The sequence below is a fragment of the Pinus tabuliformis genome, chromosome 5_2 (assembly GCF_031772625.1).
Source record: "Pinus tabuliformis cultivar Carrire ecotype Pingquan chromosome 5_2, CPIR1, whole genome shotgun sequence".
Taxonomy (NCBI): Eukaryota; Viridiplantae; Streptophyta; class Pinopsida; order Pinales; family Pinaceae; genus Pinus; species Pinus tabuliformis.
This window is the reverse complement of record NC_142306.1, coordinates 164,026,017-164,045,722: the sequence shown is the minus strand read 5'-3', so window position 1 is coordinate 164,045,722 and position 19,706 is coordinate 164,026,017. Positions and strand designations below refer to the sequence as shown.

At 35.1% G+C, this 19,706-nt stretch overlaps 1 pseudogene; it reads left to right on the top strand.

Moving 5' to 3' along the window:
- Positions 1 to 13,180: 13,180 nt before the first annotated feature.
- On the top strand, positions 13,181 to 15,318 carry LOC149158060 (phytochrome pseudogene; annotated as a pseudogene).
- The last annotated feature ends 4,388 nt before the right edge of the window (positions 15,319 to 19,706 follow it).

Here is a 19,706-nt window from a genome sequence, read left to right as displayed (position 1 = left end):
TAGAACAGGACCAAATCAGACTTGGCCATAATAATCTAGCTGTCCCAGATACTCATGCACATGATTATGATTACAGAGCTAACAACGACTGATTGAAGGGATCAATCAAAAGAAATCCTTTCATATCCTAATTTATTTGTACATATACTGTTCTATGGTTTCCGTGGGATTTAGTCCGAATAAAATCTCCACTGTGTAATTACTTTTATATAAGGATCAATCATAAGAAGTCCTTTCATCTCCTACTTTATTTGTACATATACTTTTCTCTGGTTTTCGTGGGATTTAGACCGAATAAAATCTTCACTGTGTAATTACTTTTATATATGAGCCGATGTCCTAGATTCCAGCCATCTTTTCATTTTATATATGTCATGATTCGGTCCCCATATGGCTTAGCCTCCAAGGGACGAGATAACAAGTGGTTGTCCCCACTTGTCCGAATCTTTAGAACTATTCATTACTTTTTAGACATCTTGCATGGTGTTCTTGCCGAAAGTTTGATTCTTCTGGTTTCAAGTTCCCGGTAAAAGTTTTCACCCGATGACCTGCTAGGATATTATAAATACTAGCATTGTAAGTTCATTTGGGCTAGGAGTTTTTGGAGAGTTTTAGAGAGTCTAAGAAGTTTGAGTCTGAGTGAAGTCTCCCTGCTCTGCATCTGCGAGAATTTTTCTCGATCTGCTTGCACCACGGAGTTTTAACTCTATAGTCTTTGATGTTAGTTTGAGTCTGAGTGAATTCTCCCTGCTCTGCATCTGCGAGAAGTTTTCTCAATCTGCTTGCATCACGGAGTGCTATTCTTATATTTGATTGTCTGTAAATATCAGAAGTTAATATGAACTGAGAATGTTTTATTCTGGGTTATAAAATTGTGATCCACAAGATTGGGATCTCATATCTCACTCTGATGGAAAATATTTTGAAGTTTCAAGTTCTTCTTCAGAATCTTCAGATAATGAAATTCCTGAAATCAGGAAATTAGTAATTGATTTAGAATCATCTGATTCTGATGAAACATTCATTCCTGATATTAAAATGTTCATTTTAAAATCTTCAGGGGATATACAAGCAAAGATTGCAGCAGTCAAAGCCGATCTAGCACAGTTAGATCCAGTCCAGTTTACAGCAAGAAGAAGATTGACTTAAAAACTTGAGAATCTTGAGAAACAACTGCCATCTAAAAAGAAAGAAAGATTTTTAGAAGAAGAAAGGGAGGAGGATGAATTCATCGAAATAGAGTTCGATTCAATGTTCAAACCTTTGCAGGTTTCTGTATCTCCAGGACTGAATCAAATTGATACTCTCAAGAAGAAGATCACAGATTTGGAATCTTCAATTCATCATACAAGGTCAGAAATGATACAGTTGTCATCCAAGCTTCAAATACTTATTTCTGATTATGATAATTGTAATTCCAAATTAACAAGTTTATCGATGAAAAATGTTCCAGTTATTGAAGGGATATCCCCAAAGAAAAATGTTGAGTTGTTTAATGTTATGGGCATTGGAGATAGAGTGGTTATTCCAATAAGAATTAAAGTCCCTAGCATTAAACCTTATACTTTGGATGCTCAAATAGATTCTGGTGCTATGAGTAGCTGCTGCAAATATAAATCCATCCCCCATTATTATTGGCAGCCTACTAAACTCCAATTAAAGGCTATCACTGGTTATTTAATGGAAATAAGTCATATAGCTCCTGAATTTCCTATTTTCTTGAATGATGTATAGGTTTTTGTCACTTTGTATACTTTTGATACTGGTGCTGATGTTCTGTTAGGACAAGATTTTCTGAAGAAATATTTGCCAGTCACTTTTGGACAAGATTAAGTTATATTCTCCACCACTGCTGGTCCTATCACAGTCCTTGCTTCCAGTGACTACAAAATCAATGTGCAGCCTGAAGATGAGGATCCTCTCCAGTATAGTCTACAAGATCTGACCAAGATTAATAAGATTGTCAAAAATGCAGAGTTACGTGGTCCCAAGACTTTGCAACAGATTTCTGATAGGCTTCATGCAGATTGTACTTCCAGCAGGCCAGATGCCTTTTGCGTATGGGAAAAGTATTTTGTTGCACTACCTTACAAAGAAGGATATGTTCCTAGGCCGCAAAAAGCTAGTGCAAATCATATGAGTCCGAAAGAACAAGAATTGTGCAAAGCAGAAATTGAACAGCTATTAGAACAGAAGCTTATTGAACCTTGTAAGAGCCGTTGGGCTTGCCTTTCTTTTTATGTCAATAAGCACAGTGAGCAGAAAAGAGGTAAGAAAAGACTTGTGATTAATTATAAAGCATTGAATGATGCTCTTCTTCCTATTAGATATCCTCTGCCTAACAAGGAATTATTACTTGCTAAGATTGCTAATGCTAATGTGTTTAGCAAGTTTGATCTTAAAAGTAGATTTTGGCAGATTGGTATTATTCCTGCTGACAGATATAAAACAGCTTTCACTGTTCCTCATGGCCAATATCAATGGACTATGATGCCCTTTGGTCTGAAAAATGCTCCATCTGAATTCCAAAAAAGAATGGAAGACATTTTGGATGGGGTAGAGTACATTATTTATATATATTGATGATTTGCTTGTATTTAGTAGAGATGTAAATATGCACAAATTCCATTTAGAACAGTTCTACCAACTTGTATATAAGCATGGCTTGGTACTTTTAGATACAGAAGAAAAATTTCAAATTAGGAAAGTCAAGATTGACTACTTGGGTCTACACATAGAAAAAGGACATTTAGAACTTCAGCCACATGTGCTAACCCATCTATTGAAATTTCTCGATATTATTACTGATGTGAAAACACTGCAGAGATTTCTTGGATGTCTGAATTATATAAGGAATTTTTATGCCAAACAATCAGAGGATACAAAGATACTGCTGAACGGACTAAAGAAGAAAGTTGTCAGTTAGGTTAAATGTTCACCCTAAAATTAGGCTTTTGGAAAAATACACACAAGAATCCAGAAACTATCATCATCAATATACTAGTGCCTATAAAAACTTACCTGCTATAATTCAATTTATAATTCTACTTTAAAATAATTATACCTATCAACATAATTACATATAAATTTACAAATAAGAATTCATCATTTTGATCAATTTTATATCAAATTAAAAAATAATTTAACATTTTAATAAATTTGTATTTAATTTTAAAGGATTCTCTAAAAATATTATAGATAGAGATACATAAAATCAAGAATAATTTATATGGTTCGTGGAGTTGTACAAATTATGTTCTTACCCTTCAAAACTATCTTCACACCATTTTTCCCTAAATATCACTAAATTATTTAGTGATCGAATTATCTTCTTACTACAATTTTAGAATAGAAATTAAAATGAATATATTTAATTTCATAATTAGAATAAATATAAAATGTTTAATTTGTATCCTACTAAATCCATGTATTAAGAGAGAGGATTTTATCATAAAAAAATGAAGTAATACTTCAAAAGCATAGAATCGAAGTCACGTGGAGTTTGGCCATACCTATATCGTCTCGTTACTTTCGAGTTATAAGCTTTTGTTTTGTATATCATCACTGTCTTCGGCTTTTGTGAGGTTGCCTGGATTCGAACTTGTCAGCACAGTTTATTCCACAACTTTTGTCACCTGCAAAGGCTGTGTGAGATTCTTGGCAGTTTGAGGTTATCAAAAGGCTTCACAGGCTTAAGATGCTTTCCAGCTTTGACATGGACCTATCATGTCTTTGGCACATTAAATTGATGCCATGAGTCGTTCGATCTCAGGACATTGGATTCTCGCCTGAATTGCTACCCAACTCAACTCAACCCAACCCTACCCTTCCCTTCAATGTGATTGATTGCACTAGCATGAAATGAAGAATTGAAATCGGACGCTAGCATCAAGATGAGCATGATGAAGGGGAACACTACCATCAACAACTTATCCACTAAAAGCCAGTCTGGGTATGTTCTTGAATTAGGAATATCATATCATTTGGGTAGGTACTGAGATCTGTTTGAAATATCTGTGTTGGATTTTTTTTTTCCTTGTGCCTGTTAATTGGTGCAATATTGCTGCACAGATCTCTGATTTACTTGAGGAAAACTTGGCTTTTATAGGTCTGTAGCAACAAAGTTAGGAATCGACTTGATAGTGGAGGTTGACGACGCGCTCCTCCATATTCCTAAGGTAATCTATGCTCTTTTTCCTCCATTAAGACCACTGCATAGTTCGTTAAAGTCTTGCAATCCTAGAAAACGAAATTTGGCACTTATATTTGTTCTGTTCATGAGGTGTTTGCATTTGTCTAGTGTTACAGTCACCCATTAAGCATTACTGCTTTTATCGAATTATAAATATTGACACAAAAAACCCAAAATTATTATGAGGTCAAATGATTCAATTTTCTTCCGGCATTTGATGGTATGTGGAGCTGAAACTGATAGAACGGGTCACTGTTTCCTTTTGGAAGTTTCCATTGCCCTCGAGAAGCGGTCGGCTGAACAGGGTCGTGTTTGAATTTAGAAACACTGAAAATGATCACATAAAGCTGGCGGGCTTTCCAGGAGGAGCAGAAACCTTTGAAGTAGCTGCAAAGTTTTGCTGTGGGTCTGCTCCAATACAGATCACTGCATTTAATGTCGCTGCCTTACGCTGTGCAGCAGAGTATCTTGAAATGACCGAGGACAGAAGCCGTCCTCAGTTATATTCTCATGTCATCTTGGTTGGATTGTATTACTATGCTTCGAAGCTGCTCTGGGCTTTCTCATCGAACAGAGGTGCGTAGACTGTATTGCATGGAGAGCAGTCACAGAACCTGCTCGCATCAAATGGCCATTCACACCCACAAATAAAACGCATCATTATATGCTGCCCAGTGATAAGCGAATTAGAATGCAGAGCCGCTGTGGAGAAGAGAGCAGCCATGACGAAGTCTATCAGAGTGAACGTCCAAGACAGCTACCTGATATTGGACTGGAAATTCAGAAATTGAGAGCAGAGTTCACTACGCTGGAGAACCTTTGCCAACATATATTTAAGCAGCTGGAAAAAGTATCTACACATAAGATGAGCATCTATCCTGCATGTGCGTTGCCATGGAAGTACTTGCCCAGAAAATAAAAATCTGGGCGGTTCTCGTCGACATATTGAATGAGCTTTCCAGGAGAAGCCGATGAAAATCATGCGATGGGTTTACAACAAATTGTAAACCCATGTTATTTAATAATGATTACTATCTGCAGTATTAATGGCAGTTATGGGAGACATGAAATTCCATGTATGAATGAATGCAACATGCAGTTAATTATGTTTCTTTCAGTAGTTGTTTTAAGTTCAAGGGCCAGCCGACTGTGACATCTTAGTTTGTTATATCCCTCTGGACATATATTTGAAATTCAAGAACGAGGTGTTCAGACAAAGTACATTTCTGTCAGTCTAATGACTGGAATATAGGATGGGACATCTTTTTAAAATTGAATTTAACTGTTGAAATTTGAGGTTGATTTTGTTCATGAATTTTAACTTTTGAAAGTTGAGGTTGTTTTTTTCATGAAATCTAAGCGAATGAGCAAAGTTCATTTTGTTGTGTCCTTGTTAATCAAATTTTGAAATATTTTAGGATTGATTTTGTTCAGGAAATCTAAGCGAATGAGCAAAGTTAATTTTGAAATATTTTAAAAAGATAAAGGTTAAGTCAATTGTTTTGAGTTTTTTTATATTTGAGAAAATCTGACAAACACAAAAGTGATCATAATTGTTTTAACTTTATCTTTTTCATCAAATTCTGAAATATTTGGCTAATATGATTGTGCAAAAATGAGCTTACATAGGTTAATTTATTTCAGTTACATAAATCAACACATTAATTAATTAGGAAGATTTGTGCTATTTTAGTAAGGAGAAGTGAGGAGAAGTGAGAAGCCTCATAGAAGCTTTAAGATTTGAAAGATCTCTAGTTCAATAAGATTTCATTCCACTACTATAGCTATTTGAGCTACCCCATGCTTACAAAAATATTTTGAAATTAAATTGAAAAGAGTTATTTCATTTTTTATAATTTCTATTTGATTTGAAAATATTCTAGATCGACAATATAGTTAATCTACTTAAGTTTAGTTATATTATGGGAATAGGGAGAAGTCTCAATTCTTCATTCCTATGGCTACAGGCATGAGAACTTTAAGTCGTCGTGATCGAGGTTAACCAATGAACCTGCTCCTGAACATATTTATCAATTTTTTTCCGTACGATCCTTCATCTTAGTTCCTCCCACAAACAGTCTGCGCCTGTTGCTTTGTCCGAAAAATTTCATGGTTGCCCACAAACTAAGATGATTAAGTTGATGGACATTATTAAGTTGATCTCAAGCCTCTTTTGTTTTGATATTGACACAAGAACTCTTCCTATTTTAGTTTGCAATAGTTGGGGGTTAAGAAGACACTAACGCTGCGAGGAGATCTCAAGAATACCTGCAATAACTCTCAAGCCTCTTTTGAATTGATATTGACACAAAAACTCTTCCTATTTCAGTTTGCAATAGTGGGGGTAAAAGGACACTAACACTGTGAGGAGGAGATCTCAAGAATCCTTGCGGTAACCCGTCTTAAGAACGTACATTGTAAGATTCTGAACAAAACTAACCGATCAATAGTTTGATTTTCATCACCGAAATCTTAACCGGTTGCCATATTAATATGTCAAATTTAATTGATAACTAAAGTTACTTAATGATTAATATAACTATTACACATTTTACCTATCATAGTGGTTTATGGAGATTCAGTCCTATCAAATTATAAATATTAATTTTAAATTTTATCGCTGAAGTTAAAGTAAAAGTTATTTGTGAAAATAAAATATTCCAAAAACCTCTTAACTCAATTGAACATCATACCATTTTAATAACATCATCTCAGAAAATATCTGAATTAAGATATAAAATTAGCAAAACCTTACATTATTCTAATAACAATAAACATCTAAAATCAGCAGACCCTCACATTATTCTAATAACAAAACAATATAATCGCACAATATTCTATAACAAAACAATATCTTGTGGTTAAACAAATGATTCTTCAATCCAAATTACCTATGGATTCCGCTGCCCATAGGTTTGAATAAAATCCTAGATATGCTTTGGACTTTTATCATATATTGAAATTTAACTAAATCTTATTTGAATAGGATCAAGGGGAAAAATAGACTATATATTACCATTACACAATTGGGAGATGGAAACTAACCAAATGTATCTAATAGCATAGCTTTTTTGGATAAGATATTTGTCATGGCATTATTTTTCCTATATGTATGAAGAACTTGCACATCATCATATTGCTTAATGGATTTTCCTTTGTCACAATTCTAAATGACGGACCCTTAAGGCAACTCTTCCATTGAACCAGTCCACAAGGACTTTTGAATCCCATACAATTTGAATACTTTAACGTACACTACACATCAAGGAGTCTAGCAGTAAAATATGTACCTTGGCCGATACCTAGTTTGCATTTAATCATCTATATTTGAGAGAAGAAAATAACTATACCGGCACCTCAAAATCCATCAAAGAATCCCCACACTATACCAATCAGTAGCTCCACATTTGTGATAAGCTCTGGCCTTCTTCCCTTTCAACGGTTTCACTTTCTCAATATAAAAATCTTACATTATGTGAATGTCTTCACAAAAAACCACAAATTCTTGAAACAAACAACGATTTCGCCCTAGCCAAATTCCCCAAAAAAACAAAGATTAGAAAGAATTTTAAAAGAAGAGGAAATAAACCTTTGATTCTTTTCAACCGAGATTCCATTCCACCCAGAATCAAAATTAAAACAAGAGAAAATCACCTTCCAATTTTTTTTTTAAAAAAGACAATGAATAAATAAATGAGCAGTGTATTCCTCTTTCATCCGAGATAGAACAGACACTACTGCATAGTGCACTAAAATCCAACGACGTTTACTATGTTATTTGACAGACTTCTATTGTCACTTTGAAACTCAATCGAATGATCTGAGAGGTAAACATGCCCATTGACTATCTGACATAGGTCACTCATTGGTGTAACGACAAACGGGGATGAAAGTTCGATCAAATTTCTGACACCGTTTTTTCCGGATAACTGGCAAACTGAAAAGAATTAATCTGTGGGATATACGACGCCATATTGTCGGTATGCGATGTAATTACATAATATTTATGGTGGGAGTTGCAATGAATTGCGATGGGATAGGCATCACATAGACAATATTCAGGTTGATGAAAACCCATCAGAGAGTACAAAATTTCGTTGAGACCTCTCCGATGATTGGGGCATCTTGGATTCGACACACGTGGAAAATGTGGTTGGAAATCTAACGAGGGGAAACCATATCCGACGATAACGGTGTGCATCCAATTAGGGGCATCTAACCGTCACGTGTTAGAAATCTAGTTAGGGGATTTATGGAAAATTACATTCTCATGAAGATCCAAGGATAATGGAAATCGAACCTTTTCATCTATTTTAAGCTTACTAAATAAAAAATCAAGGAGGAGATAATATCTGATCCTAACTATGGTGGTTTTCCAACTGAAAGATGATTGGGGGCTTTTTATAAAAAGTAGAAAAAATTAATTCTTAGGAATTTATGAAAAATAGGCTCCAAATATTCCTTCATATCTCCTAAACCATGATATATGTATAAACATTTAAAGAGGTTTTTGTAAATAACTCCATTCCAAACAAAATCCTCTTTCATATTTGAAAAAATCATTTTCAGCTCCTCGGAAACAACACCCAAAGTTAATGGCTAAAACAAGAAATCTTTTAATATTTAAGTATGGAAAATGGCCAGCAAAAGTTTCCTTAGTATATTGCAAACAATGACACTTATGTAAAAACTGAGAAAGGTTTTAGTTAATGAGTCTGTTACCACAAAAAACCTCATTTTGTTTTAAAAAATTAATTTCCAACTGTTCAGAAACTGCTCGTGCAGACGATGACTAAAAAGGGGAAAAAACAAAGTGTTATTAGCGTGACAAAAACATTTTGTAGCACCCCTTTTAGCGCAGCAAAAGCATTTCATAGCATTAGTTTTATACATCACTATGCAATCATTCTCATTTGACTTTTGAGTTACATTGAAAATTTGCATTGGCTTCCAATTGGACACCAAAAGCCATGTACTTTGACACTTTGATGTTGCACGTTTTATATTTTAATCCACAAAAGTCTATTATGTGTTAAAATAAATCCATAGAAAGGGAACCTCATGATGATTGGATAGAAATTGTGACTCAAACTATCTTTTCCACCCTAAGGCTCTCTTCAAATAACCTCCACAGGCTCAGAAGTAACTTAACAAGGCTTAAGGCATCACTTCTTTCCAATAAGTTTTTAACTTTTGCAAATGAAAAAAAATAGTGTTAACATCTGGCTCCAATGGGGATGCTGTCAATTTTAGAGGCAACAAAGGACCCTCCGTAGACCAGGTGCATGGACCATTGAGTTGCTTCCAACTCTGAAAATCAATTCATTTTCTAAATCTGAAACTTGTGACCTGACCTGCAATCAACTCATTCTGCGACTGAACCAAATGAAAACAAAAAATTGAACGTTGAAAAAATTACTGCTGAAAATCAAAAATTGAAAATTGCTGAAAGGATGCTGAAAAAGTTGTGCTTATTTGTCACACCTACCTATTGAATTAAGTCATGAATTATTTAATCAAGTGAAGTAAGAAACCCATTGCAACCAATCAAGCATCTCTTTCACTGGTTGAACTCCTTGCATGTCTTTGATCAAGGGAAAAATGAAAGACTTACTTAATGACAACTCAAATAAAAACTTGGAAAAAAATTCAATGTTGATAAAATCTGAAAAATTGGTCTTTCTTATTGTCTTCAAACATGCTGCAAAAGGATCTTCAAAATAATCAAATGTGACTTCGTATGAAACCCTCAACTGCTCTCTTTCTTTCATGAAATTTCAACTCTTGGCTATCATAAAAACACTGAAAATATTCATGAAATTGTTGCAATGGAACAACTTGGGGAAAATAAGATATGATTGGCTTTGACACCAGCTCATCATCCTCTTCATTTCCAAACTCACAAATGCTCAGTGGCTGAAATTTTTTACTGATAAAATCCTCCATATAAAAATCTACAAGATCACAAAAATCAAAGAAATATTGTTGTTGATTTACAATGTTGTTATGTTGTTTCTCCAACAAACCTATGTGATTTTGCATCAGCTTAATTTCTTTTGTTTTATTAATGATTTTAAAATTCCCTTTCAAAATTTTGAATGAAGAAAAGCATAAAGGAAAGGAATTACCTTCAGTTGACTCACAACTTTCCTCATGTTCTATGTCATGTCTGCCATCAAAGAGTTGAGTTCTTTTATGATACTGCTACAAATGATTACTTTCTGATTGAGAAGACATTGTTGCTTGTTCTTTAAAATCAACCTCATAATGATCACCATGCTCATCAAATATGGGAAAACCAGAAACCACTTGAATATCATCAACAATAAAATTTGAGACAACAGATTGATCCTCAATAAGTTGATTATTACTCTTCGCAAAAACATCATCATTGATACTTTCAATAAAATGCATGCCATTGTCAATCCTCTGCTCAAAATGAAAAGGATTTGGATTGAAACCAAGACTCTCTTGAGTATGCTCATTCTCTTGTTCATCTGCATCTGTAACTTCATCTAGAAACTATTTTGGGAATTTCTCACATGCTTTAAGATTTCCATCTATTTCCTAAGTAGCAACGAACATTATTTGTAAAGTTATAGACCTTCTATTCATGAAAAGGTAAGAAAAATATGAATCAAAGGTTGTTGCATAACACAACACGGTAGCAACTTGAGGAGGTTGAATGTCTCTAGGCATCTTGTCATAAAAATTGAACATTTTCCTGTTAAACATAGAGAGAGTTTCATCCCTATGATTTTCTATGACAAGAAACTTTTAAAGATGTTGATCCCTGGATTTCCCCCCGCCCCAAAATTTCAGAAAGAGATCAATCTGTTTCTCCTGTGAATTGACTGATTTAAGATCCAAATTCCTAAACCACTCCTTAGCATCCCCTTGCAATGAATAAGAAAAAGTTATGAAGTAAACATCATCACGCTCAACATCAAAAAGCTCTATACAATGCTCGAAGGCCTAAATGTGTTTTTCAACTATAAAGTTGTCATGTTCTCCATCAAACTTGGGAAGGTATTTATAATGGTTCGGAGGAAAATCATGAATGACATGTGACAATTTTAAAGGTCTATATCTCTCTTGAATCTTGCAAGGTATAACACTAGTAGAAAATGATGAAATTAATGACTAGGTGACTAAAAAAGTTAGTCACCGCAATTATTTCAAGTAAATTACTACTAAATTTGAGCAATTTTAAGTGACCAAACTAAAGTGACTAACTTAAACGACTAATTTAGTCTAGGGATAAAATATATGACTAGCTAATAAGTGACTAAACTAAAAGTGACTAACTTAAATGACTAATTTAGTCTAGGACTAAAATATATGACTGGATAATACGTGACAACATTATTTCATGACGAGACTACCCTACAAGCTACCGAATTTCTATCATATCTATGAGGTCAACAACAATTTGTGGTTCAAGATATAGCTAATTTGGAACAAACTTAGCTCTAGAGCTTAGAATTTTTTTTTTGCCTCTAATGTTTATAGACAAAGAAATCAATTTCTAAAGCATGTGGGAGCCAAACTATCACCTTTCCCATGTTGACTCCCCCTATTGAACATCATTGAAAATCTCAATAGATTAGTTATCCTTACTAAAACAAACATTTCATTGGAAATGATCATTAATCCTATGACATTACTACTTCACTATACTTTTTTACTACACAAAGATTATTTTGATGTCTATGCTTCTTATTTCATGACAATACTACCCTACAAGCCGCCAAATTTCTATCATATATTCCATGAGGTCAACACCAATTTGTGATTCAAGATATAACTAAGTTGGAACAAACTTAGCGCTAGAAGCTATGCTATTTTTCCACCCTAATGTTTATGGACAAAGAGATATCAATTTTCTAAAACATGTGAGAGACAAAATATTACCTTTCCCATGTTGACTCCCTCTATTAAACACCATAAAAAATCTCTATAAATTAATTATCCATATTAAACCAAACATTTAATTGGAAATGATGATTAATCATTACCATGACATTAGTACTTTTCCTCACTTTTTAACCACACAAAACTTATTTTGATATCACCATAATTCACTTGTGATAAATCAACCAAAACCCCCTCAATTAATATTTACTCACATAAAAACCTAAAATTTTTCATAAATTAATAATTATTTATAATAAAAAAATACCTCCTATTAAAAAAATAATATTTAATGGAATTTAATTGTCTTCATAAAGAAGAACATTTCATTTAAATTTCATTAAGGTTTCATGGATTTGTTTCTTTCAAACATTAAAATGGTTTATTTCCCTCCATTAGAAAGGTTTGTCAAATATCAAAATAGTTTATTTCCAAATGTTTGTCCATGGGGAAGAAGGAGAAGGAAAAGACACATTTGGAAGGATGAGGGTCCATGCCACTTTCAGCGTAGCATGCCCGCTAGATTTGAGATCTATTCTTGGGGGGGATCCATAGTCCTTTTGTTCATGTTTGTCTAGCGTCAAAGGGTATATGCTGGGAAGAAGGCCAGCATTGTGAACCCAAAGCCTTGCTTTTTTATTCTGCTAGTCTCGGACTGAGGCCAGCCCTTGGCGCCTTCTCTCTCACGCATCTAGTCGTGTTATCACATAATTTTTTTTGTTAAAAATTATTTATATGGGCAAATTTTGTTGGTGTTTAAGGCTGCACGAGCTCCCGACATTCCTATGTTTGAAATTTTCTTAACAAAAATCAGAAATACAAGGCGCAGGTGGTCTACTTGCAGTGAAATGGACAAACTGCAAATGCTTCCTTTTCAGTATCACTTAAAGCTACTTAAGACTCGGATCTTGACACAAAGGAAAATGATGATGCAGATGTGGGAGATGCGGGATTGAGACAAGTTCTTAAATTTCTTAAAATTGGGATGCCTTGCCTAAAATTCAAGGTGTTGAAAGTTGTGACTCTAGAACAGATAACAAGGATTTAGAGATTGTTCTATCAGCTGTAGTTAGTGCATGTCTGCAGCAAATACAAATGAGCAAGCTGCTTCAGCCATTTGGGTGCATGGTTGCAGTGAATGAGAAGACTTTTGAAGTGATTTCTTACAATGAAATCCCCTAGATATGTTTCAAGTGTCAACTCATGCAGTTCCCAACATGGAGGACCAGAAAATTCTTTGTATTGGCAGTGATGCAAGGACCTTTTTCACTCCTTCGAGCACCATGCCATTGTAGAAGGCTGCCAAGTTTAAAGAACTCAATCTTCTGAATCCTGTTTTGGTCCATTCCAGGAGTTCTGGTAAGCCCTTCTATGCTATACTCCATAGAATTGATGTGGCATTGGTGATAGATTTTGAGCCTATTGGGACTTCAGATGTTTCCACCTCTGCAATGATAGCATTACAATCCTATAATCTTGCTGCAAAAGGAAATATCATGGTTGCAAATCGATATCTAGTGGAAATATTGGGCTATCGTGTAACATGATTGTACAAGAGGTGTGTGACCTTGTAGGCTATGTTCGTGTTGTGGCGTATAAATTTCATGATGATGATCATGGTGAGGTTATATCCGAGATTAGAAGATATGATTTAGAACCTTATTTGGGTCTTCACTACCCTCCAACTGATGTCCTTCAGGTTTCAAGATTTTTGTTTATGAGGAACAGAGTAAGAATGATTTTTGATTGCTATGCACAACCTGTAACAATGATTCACGATAAGAGATTTCCTAGAGACCTAAGTTTCTGTGGATCTACATTGATAGCACCTCATGGTTGCCATCCTCAATACATGGCCAACATGGATTCTATAGCATCTCTGGTAATGGTTGTAGTAATCGATGAGAAGGAATTGGACAGAGGTAGCGAGGGGCAGATGCAGCAGAAAGGAAGAAGGCTTTAGGGACTGGTGGTTTGTCATCGCACTAGTCCACGTTATGTTCCATTTCCTTTGAGGTATGCCTGTGAGTTCTTAATGCAAGTTTTTGGAATTCAGTTAAACAAGGAAGTTGAATTGGCTACTCAGATGAGAGAAAAGTGAATTCTATGCACTCAGCATTGCTCTGTGAGCAATACACCATTGGAATTGTCACTCGGAAGCCCAAAATCATGGATCTTATCAGATGTGATGGTGTTGCCCTTTACTATGAAGAAAACTTTTGGCTTATGGGGGTAAGTCCTACTGAGGCTCAGATTCAAGATATTGTTGCATGGTTGTCTGAGCATCACATGGATTCCACAGGTTTGAACACAGATAGTCTTGTTTATGCAGGCTATCTTGGAGTAGGATCATTAGGGAATGCAGTTTCTGGAATTGGCGTCGTGAGAATTAATTCAAAAGAATTTTTTTTGGTTAAGATCCCATACTAAAAAAGAAATCAAATGGGGAGATGCCAAACATGACCTGTAGGAGAGAGATGATGGTAATAAAATGCATCCACGATCTTCGTTTGATGCATTCCTTGAAATGGTAATAATGAGGAGTTTTCCTTGGGAGGATGTTGAGATGGATGCCATCCATTCATTGCAATTAATATTGTGAGGTTCCTGCAAAGAAACTGATGACAGTAGCAAAAATATCTTGATAAATAGGCAACTCACTGATTTGAAACTTCAGGAAATGGATGAATTGAATGCAGTGACAAATGAGATGGTGAGACTGATTGAAACAACAATGAATCCAATCTTGGCAGTCGATGCTTATGGAGTAGTAAATGGATGGAATAGAAAAGCTGCCTAACTTAGAGGGTTGTCCGTGGAAAAGGTCCTAGGGGAGCCTCTAATCAATCTCGTCGAGGAAACCTTAGCTAAGAATGATGCTACATTTGGCTTTGCAAGGAGTTGAAAAGAAAAATGTTCAAATTGAGCTAAAAAGACATGGCTTAGAGGAGGAAAAAGGTCCAGTAGTTTTACTCGTTAATGCTTGCTCGAGCAGGGACCTGAAGGAGAATGTTGTGGGAGTTTCCTTTGTTGCCCAAGATGTGACCGAGCAGAAGATCGTTATGGACAAGTTCACTCGCATTCAAGGTGACTACAAGGAAATAGTTCAGAATCCAAGTCCCCTAATTCCTCCCATATTTGGAACAGATGAATATGGACGGTGTTCTGAGTGGACTTCGCCTTGGAGACAAAGAGTCTCTAATTCTTACTAATGAAGCTGCCAAAGTTTTGGATTGCATTTTTTATGAGCAGAGTTTCAAGGCATAAAATCCGCAGCTCCAGATTTGAAGGGCATAAATATATCAGTCAAAATGACAGCTGGTTAAATAGGTGGCATAATTTCCCTCATTAAAGGAACCCCTGGCAGTAAACGAAGAAGCACCATTAAGGTACATAAAATATCATCTACGGTATCAGAGGAATAATTGTGTAAGCATTTTGTTTACCTGCTCAGAGATGATCCTTTTCTCTGTAGAGAAGGATGATAAATTCACATATGAAGAGTCTGATGGACAAAACCAGAATTCGTAGTCAAAGGTGCAGTGAAAGATGCTTTCCTTTTTGCATGTCGAAGGAGGCTCAATTATTCTTTCATGTTGATAAGGTTGCCCTCATAGAAAGCCAATTTTGTTGACTAAGAACCCATGAAAAAACAGAGGATAGTGACAAACATCGATCATCAAACATCACTGACAGAAATAAAAATATCAGAGAAATAAGAACATAAGGGATCAAGAAACATGGCATGGCTAGAAGAAAGCAGCCAACAAAACCAGTCTTCCTCTATTGATTCCTCAACAACCCTTTCTTATGAATAGAGTTCATGTAAATCTAAAAATCGTACTAGTTCCTTCACCATTCCCTCATCTTCATTCACTAAGAAAATTATACATAATGGCAGCTTGGATTTTCATAGATGCATCACCAAGCGGAAGACCAAGAACATCTCACAAATGCTGCTCAAAACTTCATTATCCTGCACATTTGGTGACTGTGAGGAAGATCTGATGTTTCCTACAGCACAACCATCGAAATGCATTCTATGAATCTATAATGAGAGATGTGATATATTTCATTCAATTCAAAAACTAAAACCTAAGCTTCATTCATGCAACTTCATCAAACCTTAGACTTGCAAGGGACAATTCTGCTTTAACAACTGAGAGTGGATCAATGCTTGGAGAGGTTTGTCCTATTTTGACAACCATAGTTCCAGTTCTTCTAAAAATTGTGAAGGAGCTCCATATAGCTTTAACCAGACTTGCACACACTGCAAGCTTTGATGCCTATTTTCTCCATAAATCTCTTGAAGGTGTTGGACCACCCTGAAGCCACACTGAAATAATACAAGGATAGATAAAAAGGATACTTGCTTACAAATAAATATTTTTCATGCTATAAGCCTTTTGGAGAAAATCCACAAACATATTCATAGGATGGAACTTTGCTTATCCTTTGATCAATGAGTTCTATCTCAGAAATATGCTTGAGAGGATATTTATGTGTAGAATCTAGATGTGAATGCTCAATCAAAATTTTCATACCAAGGTTGTACATAAGCTAGGGCTCTTGCAATCATCCATATTCCATTCTAGTAAATTCCCTGTGTTGTTCCTTATTTTTGAAGAATGGCAAATATAGTCTTTACCAAGGCCCCATAGGGACTCCACTTCCCAGCTTTTGTTTCCTAATTACTGGGATACCATTTGTAGATGTCCTTCTCCATCAAGTTTATACTGATTCAAGTGAAATTTCAGGTGTTTACTCATTATTTCTTTTCAAGTGCTTGATAGGTAACTTGCCTTTATATCCACCATTTCCAATCTGATGTTTTTTTATTCCTTTGGGCTTTTCTATCAAACTTTGACTTCTGTGCTGAAGAATGCTTTTTTTTGTAATATAAGAGTATCCTGCAGATCTTTCATTTTTGGTTTGATATGGACATTATCATTCTCTACCTTAGAACAAATGATCCAAGCACACAGAACATTTGTGACCACATTCAGAAAGTCTTTGTTTGAATTCTGCTATGGCATCAAAGTTTCAAACTTCCTCCAATTATAAGTTTTGTCTACCATGAAAACTCTACAAGTGTTGTTGCAAAGTCACTTTCAAAACACAGACCATGTAACTTTCTTTATGCGCATTTGACCCATTCATGCTGCTTGACTTGAATTGAGAACCATAACAGTCATATGCCCTTTTGCATATTTTTTTCATTCGCCTTATGAAAGTCATTAAAAGGCCTTTAGACCTTCAATTAGCCCTGTGATTTCTTGCAAAAACCAAGGGGTAACTGTGTCAACATTGACACATTTATGGTGGTGGATGGTGATGGCTCCTCTTTGTTTCAAATGCTAGTAAGGATGCTTCTCTTCCTCACCTCCATAATCTTTGCTTTCGAGAGGACTAGTCATGACTTGGAGGATTTTCTCTCTCAAGTATTATCTATTATCGATTCCACTTTCAGGGATACTCTTTTGGGTTCCCTTCCTTTTTTATTTTATTGTTGTTGTTAAATGTTGTCCTCCTAGTCCCATTGACATAGTTTGAAGTATTATTTTCTCACATAGGAGGTCTCCCTCTCTTATTTTTTGTTGAGAAATGTTGCATGTATACTTCATAGATCAAATAAGTACATCATGGAACATGAAGGATTACAACAAGAAAACAACAATGGTACCCCAAACGGTGAAGGCTAGGGATTTTAGAGTTCCCCTCTCTTTTGTGAACTTTGATATCTATGGATGTTTTCTTGTATGTGTTTTTATAAATTGACATTTTTAGGGTGTTTTTCTTGTATTTTTTTACATCAGCGGCCAACACATGTTCTGAAGTCTGGGAACTAGAATACTAAATAAGATACTAGTTACACATCTTATTTTGAGGGTGCCCATGTTGTTAGAGGTGCAAAGCCTGGTCATGAAGAACAGTCTAACAAGGAAGATGAGGGTATCATATGAAAAAGATTTCGGAACAAACCTGGAGCAGAGTGAATGTTACCACCTTGAACAACTGGGCAAGAGTCATAGGGTGGAAACAGACGAACCAATGAAACTGTTATTATTTCATAGTTTTTCCTTGTTGTAAATTGCTTCCAGTCAAAAATGACATAATCCAAATTTAAACCATAATTTATAATGTTAGAATACCTGTTAAGGTAATAGTTCCAAATGTAGAAATAAGGCAAATTTTTGGAAGTTTTCTAATTAGTCACTAGATAAAGTGGTCAATAACACTGGAAAAGGGCATTATTTTTTGCTTGTGGTTTGAATAGCCATGATCTTGGATTGATAGATATCCTATCTAAACAGAATACTTTATTATATTTAATTCTTTTATAAATATTACTCCCAATCTATGTGTCTCGGACCAAGGTATGCTTTTACTTTCATGTCGATTTTAGAAGTCAAGCCATGAAATTACATGCTTTGTGGAGAATGGGCATGCAAAATTTGTCAGCGTCCTGCAAGCCATGAATACAAATCTTAGGTACTTATGAACCAAGTCTACACACAGCTGATTTGAGAAATTATTAATGCCATAGGTTGATTAAAATAAAGGCCATTCCATCTGTAACATTTGAAATTAAAAATTTTAGGTTGACTAAGGACATTTCTCACCATATATTGTTCAAACTCATTATTCTAAAAATTCCAATGATTTTTCACCTTCTGTGAGACAATACGGGTCTTTGTGAAACCTTCTTAAGTTAGGTACTAGTAGGGCCTAATTTTGCATCAAAATCTGTAATATGGATATTTATTATACCTATACTTCTAGGAAAACATTAAAATATTGTTGCGTATTATCTGACAGGTGAGAGGAATCCATTAGCATTTGGTTAGGCAGATTCTTGGATGAAGCAAATTGATTGAGCACTATGAATATTTGTTACAAGGTTCATGGCATTAACATAAGATTTCATAAAGCAATAACTGTCTCCAAGGAACAACTCTATATTTCATTCATGTAAAGGTTATTCAACATGTTGCAGCTTGGTAGAGGTGCGCCTATCCCCAGTGTTGGAGCCTTGAGTTAAAGCAACCCTATATTCAACAAAGCATGGGAAGACAAGCAGACAAGGGGAACAACCAAAATTCCAATAATACCATCAGAAACTCCATCTCATAACAAGCCATCCCAAAGGTCATAGGTAATTAGTTTTGAATAAGAGTTGTATCTATAGAAAATCTGAGCATTTTCATTTGGGGCCTCTGAAACTTGAACATGTTTATGTGTTTGTAGTGATGGTGTTGCTTCAAACCAGGAGTTGATTTTTACAATAGAATTTGTCTACAAACTTTGCAATTATTGATTTTAAAATTTGAATCACTCAAATTCTTGCAAGAATTATTAAGTGCTTTTCCTGAAGAAATTTCATAGAATACTTTTTGGGAAATTAAAATAAATTTGAAAATAAATATTGCAATGATACCCATCAAGGTCAGGAGTTACTTCCCACCAAGGGGAAGTCAACAGTGCCACAAATCTAGACATGCCATGAATAAAACAAAACTGAAAGTAGCCATGAACATCCACACCAATGGGGTTCTTAAAGTCACTTTCACAAAATAGCACACACCCACATGACTTTGCA